This window comes from Hipposideros armiger, unplaced genomic scaffold, assembly GCF_001890085.2.
Source record: "Hipposideros armiger isolate ML-2016 unplaced genomic scaffold, ASM189008v1 scaffold_121, whole genome shotgun sequence".
Lineage (NCBI taxonomy): Eukaryota > Metazoa > Chordata > Mammalia > Chiroptera > Hipposideridae > Hipposideros > Hipposideros armiger.
Window position 1 is genome coordinate 1,283,800 of NW_017731471.1, and position 12,681 is coordinate 1,296,480.

Here is a 12,681-nt window from a genome sequence, read left to right on the forward strand (position 1 = left end):
CTTGTTTTTTGTTGCTTTCAGTTTTCTATCCCACATATGAGTAAAGTCATGTGGTTTTTGACTTTTTCTGATTTATTTCGCTTAACATGATAATCTCAAGATCCGTCCATTTTGTTGCAAATGACAGTATTTCATGAAAACCAATTCTTAAACAGAACTACTCCTTTGAAGGAAGTTGCCAGAAGTTGCTATAAAATCTATGTTTGTGATCGAATGACCTAGTTTTAAATGTCAGAGCCAGAAGAGAACTTAGAAAACACCTAGTCCAACCCCACTCCCTTTATGACATGGAAAGATAAAATGATTGCTGAAAGTAACACACAGAATTAGTGACAGAGCCAGGATGCCTGACTCACAGTCTATTTTCATTATACCACCCTCTTAAGTTTCATATTCTAGAAGACCTGTCACTAAACACTGACATATGACAAGCTCATACACAAATCATGGCAGTTGAAAAACTGTTATGTAGAGGACTGCACAAAAGCCAAGGATTGATCCATTTCTTTGTTCTTACTTTGGTTATAATATGGGAGTAATGTTTACTGAATATTAGAAATTACAACTTTCTTTTTAATTTTCTTGTTTCTCTTCTGTTGAGTCTGCCTTTATTGCTTATGCCAAGTTATTCATCTTAAAGCACAGTTGTGATCTTATCATTTCCCTTTCGAAAGGCTTCAGTGACCTAATAAGTTAAACTCAAAGTATCATTCAAGACCACAATAATATTCTATCTTAACCTTATAGAGTCACTTTCCATGGTTTATTTTATATATATATATATATATATATATATATATATATATATATATATGTATGTATATTATATATAAATGTGACCTTATGACCAGCTCCATCCCTTACTTGGTCTCTTCCTTTGCTCAGGCCATTTTGTCATCTGAAATGCCTTTTATCTTCATTGCTATTAGATATAGTTCTAACCAACTCTAAGACCATGTCTTATATCACCTCCTCCATAAAAACTTTCCTGATCCTCTGTACTACTGTGATATGATAATTATATTAAAAGGTATGTGTTAGCTACTAAATATGTGTCCATTCTGTGCTAGATCTTTTGGAAAGTAAGACACAAGCCCTGCCCACAAAGGCTTAAACTCTACTAGAGGGAGACATAGATATATTAACAAGTTAATTCACTGTACTGTTATAGCTGCTTCAATACAAATATATAAAGGACACAGAAAATGGGAATAGTAAATGGTGTGTGTATGTTAGTAAAGGCTTCATAAAAGATAGAAGGATATGAAAGGTGGAGAAGAAGATTCTAGGCAGGGGTAGAAAGTAGAATGAACAAAGTCTTGGAGATGTGAAATAGCCTGATGTGTTTAGGAAACAACTAACAGTGTGATAGAGATGTGAACGGTGTATGTGTGCAAGTATGCATGTTTGGATGTATGTATCTGTATGTGATTAGATTTTGGGGCTTAAAAGTGAGAAAATAGGTTGGGAAATTATGCAGGAACTAGATAACAAAGGGTCTTGTATATAATTGTAGAGAATTTGAGTTTATCCTCTAGGGAATAAGGAGCTACCAGAGGGTGCAGATTGAGAAAAAAAATATTGACATGTAAGGGAAAGAGGAAGTGGAGAAGCAAAGATAATGGCTGTTCATACCTGAGAGTCTTAATTTTATTAGTGAAGTAAGAGACAGTGTTGTCTGTTGAGAAAAAGAGGGTTACACTTGGGTTCAGGTCTTCTACATATTGGTGAAGTTTTGAATGGTGGCTTTGGGAAATTGAAGAGAAATATGACCAAGAATAGACTGAAGGCTTAACTGAGGTTAGGGAATGTGGATTTTTAATGGCCCCAGTCTGCACTATTGTATGATTTATTTCACACAATTTGAATAGTGTCCAGCAGCCTGGGTGCAAGAGAGAAAAAAATGCATATGCTTAAATTGATGTAAGGCTGGGGGTCATAGGGCAAATGTTATGGAAAGACAATGGGGCAAGGAAGTTGAGAATGCTACTAAAACAATGGTTAAAAGTAAAACCATGAAGAAGTTTAACAGATTGGGAGAAAGGGGAGGGACCAAGGGACTGGAAGATTCATTGAAGATTTAAGAACTGTTGTAGTAGCAATAACGGAATGAAAGAACCAAGAGTGTAAGAACTTGTGGTCAGAGTATGGAAGGTACATTGGAGTTTAAGATTTCAGTTGTGTGATGATAAATAAGGTTTCAAGTGTGGCCATGGGATGAATAATCCAGGTGGGATGTGAATGAACATTGTTCCAGATAAAGTGATCAAGAAAAATTTGAAGTCATTTGGTTATTCACATGGAAGATGAAGTTACCAAGGTAATAGCAGGATTTGGAGTAGAAAGGAAGATTACAAGCCAAATGCTAAAATATTCAGTGAATTAGGGAAACAGTAGGAGGTCAATAGATGATGACATTAATAAGGAGGATTACAGGGTGGCATAGATAAATGGCTTTTTGCATTATGGCAGAAGAGTAATGGTTTGAAGTGTCACCAGGGAGCTAGAAGACATACAACAGACTCTTTCTTTAGGGCTTACAGTACATGGGATGTAGAAAAATAAGCAGCTTATTTTTGATGGGGAGTACAAAGTTTCCCTTATGGCAAGTAGGTGGTGGGAGAATCATTTGAAGAGGTTTACGATGTAAGGGAACTTATTTATAGTGGAAAGGGGGTTCCAGAGGGCACAATTAGGAAAGGGTTAGTAGAAAGTTCAGATGTAGAAGGAAGAATTACTAAGGCGGAAGTACAGGATATTCTCAGGATGTTAGAACCTTGGAGAGCAGTTGAACACAGAGGTTGATGGTTCAATTACAGAATTCAGTTTTCTGTTTCTCCTTTGTTTCTCTACAAATGCTTCCTTGTTCATGGTTCTATTATCTTATTTATTACAGTGCTGTAATTACTTTTTTCGCTTACATGGCTGTCATATCCATTTAGATGGTGATCCTATTAATGACAATGAGTCTGCTTTATTCAGGCTTGCTTTTTCCTCTCCTAATTGAGCAACTTTGGAAGAGTGTGTAGTATTAGGTGCTTTTGAGTAACAGGGTACTTAACACCCCAGGGTAGGGGTCTAGGAGTTGGAGGGAGGAGCATGTTTTTCATGTGGAAATGCAGATGCTATTGTGTAAGACTCTAGATAATTGTGTAAAGTGGAAGTGATATGTGGACATCCCTAGGGGGGTAGAGTCTATTAAAAGGAAAACTGAAAAATCAAAAAGAGAATAGAGGACCATCACTCATGAATGGATACTTCACAAATCATTGGTGAAGAAAGGAATGGGGGTGGGGCAGATGAATCTACAATTTAGGAAAAAACAGAAGGCAAAGCACTTAAAACAAACAAACAGAAAATAGACAAAAGTGTTCTGCTGAGACTGAAGGAGAGTTCAAAAGTGGCCTTCTTCAGAAATTGATGAGAATCTAAAGACCCAAGGATGTGTCTGACTATAAGGTGTGGGTGAAACTGATGATGGGTGTTTTTTAATTTACCCAACAGGAGAGACTGAAAGATCAAATCAGTATTTGGACATAGTTTTATGATTTTATTAGTTCAATGCCTCCCCAGGATTTCCTTTACCTTTCCAGGAAATGTTAGTGCTTTACCGGATGGTCTGCATGTGTTGGAGGACTGCCAACAGGGGTGGGGTGATGAGGGTAGGGCCAAAGCTGAAGAGGAAGTGGGGGAGGATGCAACTCAGGGCTCAGCCTTCTAAGGCAGATAGTTCCTCCACTTCTGCTGAGCAGAGTCAAGATGCAGGAGACTTCGTTTACATGAGGCAGCTCAGTGAGACCCTACTTGTGTTTGGTCAACTACCGAATGCCCTCTTTCCTATTCTTCATATATCCTATTATTGTCAAATGAAAAAAGTTACCTGTGCTGTTCATCCTATAAAGCTGAACTCATGGAGGTGAAGGTCAATGTTTTCCCCCACAACTTTATTGAGGTATAATCAACATATAAAATTATAAGATAGTTAAAGTGTACAATGTGATGATTTCATATACATCTACATTGTGAAGGGATTCTCCCCAAGCCAACTAACTGGGCCATGTTTTATTAACCTTTTGGTACAGCAGGTGTTTGTTGATTGGACACATGAATGAATAGGAAAATCAGCAAATATGAGTATTTTGTAAACTATAAAGCACTATACAAATGTAAACATTTATGGTTCTCTTTCCTGCTTGTACTAGGCTGAGCTCATGTTCCACTTCCTGACACCAACTTTGACTACCCCACCCTACACTCATATCTCTCTTCTTTGAACTCGTATTATGTTTATTGTCTGTACCAATAATAGGGCAGTCAGCATTCTACTACCTTGTATTATATCTTTAAATGTATCGGAATCTTGTTCCACTAGATCAGCGGTTCTCAACCTTTCACAGGGGTCGCCTAAGAACATCGGAAAACACATGTTTTCGATGGTCTTAGGAACTGAGACACCGCTCCTCTATCTGTCTCCAGGCCCACATGCAGATACGCCCACATACGAGTACACAGCGACCCCTGTGAAAGGGTCATTCGACCCACAAAGGGGTCGTGACCCACAGGTTGAGAACTGCTGCCCTAGGTAGATAGTGAATTCCCCTAGGGCAGGAGAGGAAAAAAATCTAGCCTCTTTTTTTCTTAAGCTCTGTGAACCCAAAGCCTAACCTATCACAATGTTTGGCACATGGAAAAAGGTGCAATAAATATTCATTAAATGACAGGTTGTTGATTGAGTGGAGCAAAGCTACACATCCTCCATGGGGTTTTAATTTATAAACAACCAGGCTTGTATTAATGATCCCAGTGGTTTTCCTCTATGGTAATAAAAGATCTCAGGTAAATGAGTAGAAAGGCCCTCCTGTCATCACTGTAGCATTATTACCACAATAAATAGCTTTTTTACTTGGTATTTTCAGGAATATGCCTAGCAGCACTCTCACTGGTATTAGAAACTATGGGGGAGTTTATACTGCATTGCTGACAGCTCTAAGATGTTTCTTCTCTGGCTGCTTATTTATCCTTAAGGGGAGAACATCACACTCATCAAACTGGGCCACTCTGTTTTCAGACAGTTTGATTCCAAACACAGGACAGTGTCAAGTCCAAAAGGAACTTGGACTGTGGAATTCAGAGCCGATAGCATATTGTGCCCCTTGCATAGTACTGTGACACAGATGTTTATCCTGTGTAATCAGAATAAATTGATGCATAAGAACAGACCTGAAGGGAAATACAAGTCACAAAATGGCAAGAGGGATCCTGAGTAGTGCATGAATGTGGGTGGGGGTGCACAGTGGAAGGAGAGCTCTACCCTTGGTCTGGGTGGTAGAAACATTTCACAGACAGCTTACCTACGTTTGAACTTGTTGTGAAACAGTAATTAGAGGAACTACCTTCTCGCAGGGATATCTTTATAAGTTTTACCTAATTACCAGAAACTCGGAATCCCTTTAAATTCTGAGGCCATTGCTCACAGCTGACTCCGAGGCCTGCTTGTAACTTCTTGGTATTTGGATGCCTGGACCTTGGAAGCAAGATAATTATTCTCTAGGAGATTGCTTTTTATTGAAGGCCTTTGTCTTAAATAAGAATTCAAATTTAGATTAAACATAATGGGTAACCAATTTGGAAAGAAAAGAATCTTTTAATATCTTCTGAGGCCTGAACTTCCTAGGGACTTTGGAATAAGTACACAAAATGTGTCAGAGATATCTGAGCTTTGTTATTGTTAGCTTAATTCCATGTATCATGTTGAATTCATGACAACACAAAGACAACCCTATGTAAAAACAGTTAATATTGATTAGATAAGAAATATTTTGGGCCGGCCGAGTGGCGCAATGGTTAAGAACTCGCTTGGGACGCCAGAGGGCCCGGGTTCGGATCCCACATATGAGGGCCAGTGACACTATCCTCTACAGCTAAGATGCTGAACAACAGCTCAACCTGGAGCTGGGCTGCTGTAGGTCGCCGGTGACGGCGTGGGCTGCAGCCCCTTCTGCAGTGGGCTGCCATAAGCTACCGTGTGTAGCCGGCAGCCAGCGTGAGTGGCCAGCAGCTGCAGTGAGCGGCCGTCCAGAAGCCGGCAACTGATCTGCCTCGACCGGGAAGAGCGCAATGATGGTGCCAAATTGGGCCAGTGAAGCAACGTCCTCCACAACTAGACTGAAGAACAAAAGGATAGCAATTTGTCTGTTCCCCTTCCCCCAATTCCCCAGCACTGTTCCCATCCCCCCAATTCCCCGATAAAAATGTTTTTTAAAAAAAGAAAAAAGAAGAAATATTTTTGTTAGTTGCAGAGTAGCAGGAATTACTTTATTTGAAGAGTTCTAAGAGACTGAAAACTTACGAGATATGAAGTTACCTAGGGAATATTAAATAATTTTTTAAATTAAAGTTTATTGGGGTGACAACTGTTAGTAAAGTTACATAGGTTTCAGATGTACAATTCTGTAGTACATCATCTATATATCACATTGTGTGTTCACCACCCAGAGTTTAACAAGCCTTATATGTGAGCCATCTCAAAATGGATATTTTTCCTTTTTAGGAAAAAGGGATTGATAGAAATTTTTAAAAAGCCTGAATTTGCCAGGGGACACATTCTATATTTCAGCTCCTTTTCCTTTTCTATCAGCTACACTTCAGTAGGAGCTCAAATGTTAAGGATGTATTGATTCCATTAACACTCTAAATAAGATAGTGATATTTTATTTATCAAAAGGAAAATTAACTCTGTGTTTAAGTGCTCAAGGGTCTATGTCTGCTCATCGGTTTTGTCTCTTACCCCCTATTTCTACCAGGGCCCCTCTCTAGCTTCTCCTAAACATTAAAAATTTTTTCTTTCTCTTTCCTCTCATATGTACTCCTCCCCACCCAAATCCAGAAGCAAAACTGGTGGGTCACAAAGAAGGGAGGAATCATGGTAGGATAGTATGGAATGAGGAAGCAGGATAGAAGCATTTTGTGGTGCACAACTTATATTTAAATAGTGCTCTTCTCTACAAACCTATGAAGAATTCTCAATTGAAGGCAAAAGTAATTGTCAGTTGATGGTGTTTTAGTACCAGTAAGGTGACGTGAATTAATGGACCTACGATATCTGGATTTATTATCTGGTTAAATGGCTTTCTCTGTTGCCTTTTCTGTAAGGATAAGGAGGGGCCACTACCTGCTTTGAGTCTATCAGACTTTTTAACAGTTGTATTTCCTCAGTGCAAATCAACAAATTGGTATTCTGGCTCATGAATTGCTTTTGTAGGGTTAATCAGCATGAATCTGCCTCCCTGGAGTTTGCTCATGCCTGACTGAACTGGAAAAGCTTTCTCACTGGATTTCAAATCATTACCATGTAGACATCCATGTAGCCTGAAACCCAAATAACATTGGTGTGAGAGATAAAAATGACTTTATCTGTTTGTACTTTATGGAGAGACACATGCAGTATACCTACCTATACATTTTGGGAACATAATTTGTATTATAACCAAATCTTTAATTGGACAAGTGGCTTTAGGACAGAATAGTGAAATATTTTGTTACATTCAGAACTTAGTGTAAAAAATTGTTTTGATACTTAGCATTTAATCATAAGAACAAAGGACTTTATGGAAGTAATAACTTATGAAACAATATGGAGAGTGTTTTCACAGAAATAGTTATTAAATACTACTCGAATATCTTATTCCTTCCAGAATTCACATTGAGGCTTGCATAGGTATTATACAGTTAATGGTAGCAAGACGGCTGGATCTTACTGACAGGTCCTAAGATAGGATGAGCTTACTGATGCTTAGAGTAAAGCCCCTGGTCTAGAGGTATAGTATTGGGAGCAAAAAACAACTGGTCTTACACCTTCCACATGCAATCAAGTTTATTGTGTATTTTATTTACCTGAAATGGACTTTAAACAAAACTTGTTGGATGATGGTTTGTATTTTCAAGTTGCTTTCATATTTATATTTATTATTTTACCAGATCTGAAAAATCTTCCTATAAGCACATTGCTACATTTAATACATGAGGAAACCAAGAAATATCAATGTTCAGTAACTTGCTAAAGATCAAACAGCTGATTAAAAGGCAAAACTAGGATGACTGCCCAGTTATCCAGGCCCAGTTTCCTTTCCCTTGAAATCCATACATCAAGGTAGTTTAGAGCAGCCACTATTATGTTGCAGAGTTTATGACAGAGTTCAAACTGGAAGACTGCTTGAAGTAAGAAATCTCTATGCTTGCTTATGTTATAATAACTTAATATTTATTGAGTGTTCATGGTGTGTATAAAGCACTATGCTAGTTATTTTTAGGCAGGGAAGGTTTAAAATAATCTCATAACTTCCCTCAAGACTCTTGGTATCTTTTGAGGAGAAGATGTATATTTCTGTGACTCTTATTTCTTAGGACCCTCTTCCTTCTCTTGCCTGAAAATGTAGGCACTGCACAAGTTTTAGTCCTTGGTCACCTCTTACATTTGCTTTCTCTAAGCTGAGTCATTCTCATGGCCTTGGCTATCTACCACACTCCCCAGATTTAACTTTGGTCTCTACCTCTTAACCAACACTCACATTCAGGACCATTATTTCTAATCATCCATCATACATTGCTTCTTGGAATTTTTGCCATCTCTTCAAACTCAATAGGTCAAAAACAGTGCTAATCATGTCCTACAGTCCCACTTGTATCCCCAAATTACCTATTTCTATGAATAGTAGTAGCACCACTGCCCAGATTTCACAGGTTCAAAATTTTAGAGACATCTCTGACATTCTTTTCCTATGCTTCCTGTATCTAATCACTCACCAACTTTTATATATTATTCCTTTTACATGTCTCTTGTCGCTAACCTAGCTTACAGCCTCAACTTTTACTCTTTAAGTGGTCTCCCTATTTCCAGTTTTTTCCAAATGTAGTCAAGACTGTGAAACTCTTACAGATTTATCTCCTTAAAATGTTTTGTTTTCATCATGTCCCTGGTTATTCAAAGTTTGTTCATAAGATTTCCCATTAAAAATGCCTGGAATTCAATGTCTAATAATCTTGCCTTAAATTTCTACCCAATTCATTTTCTGTTACTCCCCAACTCTATTCCTTTATCCTAGCCAAATCAGGCTCCTTGGTGTACCCTGCAGGTACACCTGTAAGTTCCCCAAGGGCAGGAACTACGTCTTACCTTTCTTTGCTCCACATGCTGTATTGAGTTTAATCACATTTGCTTAACTGGATTACAACGTACTTGAGAGGTTTTAGCAAGAACATAAGAAATAACAAAATGAATCCAAGTAGAAGTCCAGGCACAGCTATGTTATTTGGGAAATTATGATAGTTATCTTTCATGACATTAAATTCCTAAGGCTAGTATGTACACCTTAAGGATCAGTGCTGCTCCTTTCATCCCTTATTATCAACTAATGATAAAGCAAAAGCAAATTTATAATTTCTGCACCATGAAAAAATTTGCTTTTAGCCCAGATAAATAGTTCCTAAACACATCAAAAGTTTGATTAAGGATAGGAGGGAAAAGGTAGTGGAAAATGAAATTAATGATTCTGGGTTAGGAAGACACCAAAATGCTGGATTCAGACTGGACTGAATCTGCAAACTTTCCTTAACCTACCATTCTATTGGGATTCACTGGCTCCCAGGCTGATTTATTTTATTCGCAGGAACTGCTTGGCATACAATGCATTTCCAAGTCTGGGTTTAGTTACATTTTGTTTTTGAATAATCACCTGATAAATGGATGGTGTCATGGCCTCTCTCTAGGTTTCAAAAACAATCAGAGCACTGGGAAGGCAGAACAACAGTATTCAAGATTCAAGAATTTCTCCTTTTTTAGCTAGAGATGGAGTCCACCAAATCATTTGTTTACCCTTGAAAAGAGCTTCTTTGCTGCTAAATAGAAGAATGTTCCTGGACAAATATTTTGATTAAAATGTATAAAGTGTTGATTTTGTATAAGCCTGGTCTATGTCAGACATGTATAAATTACTAAATAGATCATGCAATTTCTTTATATTCATTTATGGTTCTGAGAGCTTTCTGTTTGCAGTCTCTAATCATAATTTGCCAATTTCTAGTTGTGTGGTATGTTTCCAGAAAATGTCTTAACCTCTTTGAGTCTGTTTTTTTATTTACAAAACAGGGGTATTAACACTTACCCTGTCTAAATAAATTGCAGGATATTGAGAGGTTCAAGTAGGATAATGAATGTGAAAATACCTGATCATCCTTCACTGGTTTACTTTCAGCAATCACTATATATTTTCTTTCCATATTGAAGTAAACTGTCACTGCAGATTAGAGAAACTACATGAAGCTCTTAAAATAGGATTTTAAAATATGCCCTCAAATTCCAACTTCATTGCAAAGGTGCTGGAGGCTTGGGGGATTTTTCCCTCTGTATTTTGCCACATTGAGCCCTTAGCAAAAGCACTGAGAAATACTTGTTGACAGACTTACTAGATGATCAAATCTCTGGCCAACAAATAAAGCAGAAAGAATTCACACCGGCAGCCTGATTTAAAGCAGGTAGGACAGATTCCTAAACTCCTGGGGATTTGCTAAAATCATCATAATTTTGCTACATACAGTTCTGGTCGTAGCATTGAAACATTGAATCTCCTTACCTGCTACCTTCAAGGCTGACACTTTAGGGTCCTTTGACATTCACTCTCAGAAGCAAACACCAAGTCTTCAGTAAATCCAATCTCCCTGTTTCTTGGAGAGCTAAACCGTAGATAGTGAGCTGCACAGTGCATCTGAATACTCTGGAGGTTCCTGAAAGTGCACTCCATTCACATGGTGCTTGCTCTTTGGGGAAGCTTCTTTGAAACGATGGCTTGCTGCTGTTTTTTAGAGGAGAGAGGGCAGGGCACATATGCTAGCCAATATATACAGATTCTTCTTCCTCTTTCAGATTAGTCCTCAAACTGTTTAAAGCACGCCTAAGTTTGCCAAGTGGGGGAGGGGATGGCAGAGGGATGGAGGAAGAACAGAAACTGGAGACTTGCAGGTTGTTGTATGTATAAATGAGCTATGATCCCTAACTCCAGGAACAAAATCCGAAGAAAATCACACAGCTGCTCTGAGATGGAAAGCAGAAAGGAGTATATTCTGTCCAGCTTAGTTCTTTCTAATTTTTATGACTTGGGAGTAGTTAGACTATTTGTAGTTGGAGAAAAATAATCCGACCAGTATATGCTAATCTAACTGCCATTATATGAAACTTGATTTTAGGCAAGATACATTCTCTCTCTCTCTCTCTCTCTCTCTCTCTCTCTCTCTCTCTCTCTCTCTCTTTTCCCTCTCCCTCTCTCCTTCCCTCCCTTCTTCGCTTCCTCTCTCTCTGCTCCCCCCTCTCCCCCTTTCCTTTATGACACTTCTGGCTCTATCTACATTCTAAATAGGCTTTTCCTTTCTGGTGCTTTATTTCCTAGAAAATAATTGCCTTAGTTTGAGCTTTGTTTCCCCAAATCCTCACAACAATATATTGCCTCCACTGGATTAAAAGTAGGTTGTTTTATCTCATACTGAGAATGGTCTGGAATGACTGGGCTTGCTGTCAGTGGTCCTATGTTAGGAATTTGAAACCAAGTAAATGCTCTTGATCTTTGGCTAGGCTTTGGGGTGCTGCGAGTATGAGATGGTGTTTCTGGCTTCTGGAGAATAGGGACATCACAGTCTGCTATGTGCTGACTTGAACTTGGGGCAGCACCTTCACGTTATGAAACAAATGATTAGACCTTGATGTGAGTTGGTTACATTAATTATACTGAGTTATATTAAGATGCTCTATATGGGGATAGGCATATTTATGTTTAACACCTTTTAAAACATAACCCCATGTTATCACTTTGTGAGGTGTGTAAATGTCTAATCACTATGTTGTTTTTGTACACCTGAAACTAATAACAATGAAAACATGACCCCATAACTAATAACTAGTTTGGTTGTACTCAGTAAAACATGAGCCCAGCAAAAGCCCTCTGGCCTGTTATGTGCTACAGGAACAAAGCCATTTACTCAAATTTTACATTTGTATGTACCAGAATTATTTCAAAGCCTCCCTGGGGCCAGGGCTCTTAGGTTTTTGACATCTTCATCTTTATTCAGAGAATTCTTGGTTATGGTAGTAGTTGGGAGAAAAGTTCAACAATCCAAATTAAAGGGGGAGATATCATTTGGACCCAAGACCAGACTCTTTAATCATCCCTGGGGAGTTTTACTTACTACACTGACATTATAACTAGAATTTCTTCAACTGAGTTTGGATCCTCATAGATAGAGGGGAAAGTTCATAAGGGAGATAAAGGGTGTGCTATTATTTCCTCCCCAGTCTGGACTGTTACAGCCATCCTGAGCTATGGTGGAAGGGTAGTGCATACTCAGGTAAGGAAGAAAAGAAAAAGGGGATAGATTTTTGAGCTTCAAGATGGCACTTCAACAGCTGTGTCAGAGAGGGGATGCTCTGTGGTGCTTCTGTGACCTTCCCTACTTATTCCCTTTTTTAGGTGCTTCTCTGCTTCTTGAGTGATGGGAAGGGAAGTGCCCTACCCATCCCCAATTAGTCTTTGCCTTGTATAGCTGCATCTGTTTATACCATGTTTGGTATAATTGACAGAAGATTATTAAATTTCCTTTCCTTATGTTCCATTGTTTCTTTTCTTTTCTGTACATCTT

General features: G+C 38.5%; 1 protein-coding gene across 1 annotated transcript in view; it reads right to left on the minus strand.

The window, feature by feature from the left end:
- The window catches only part of CYSLTR1 (cysteinyl leukotriene receptor 1), a 32,788-nt gene extending 21,908 nt beyond the window's left edge, over window positions 1-10,880 (minus strand). Inside the window, exon 1 of the mRNA XM_019648163.1 lies at window positions 10,629-10,880. The gene's annotated coding sequence lies outside the window, so the exon portion shown is untranslated. The remainder of the gene's footprint in view (window positions 1-10,628) is intronic.
- Between the last annotated feature and the right edge of the window lie 1,801 nt (window positions 10,881-12,681).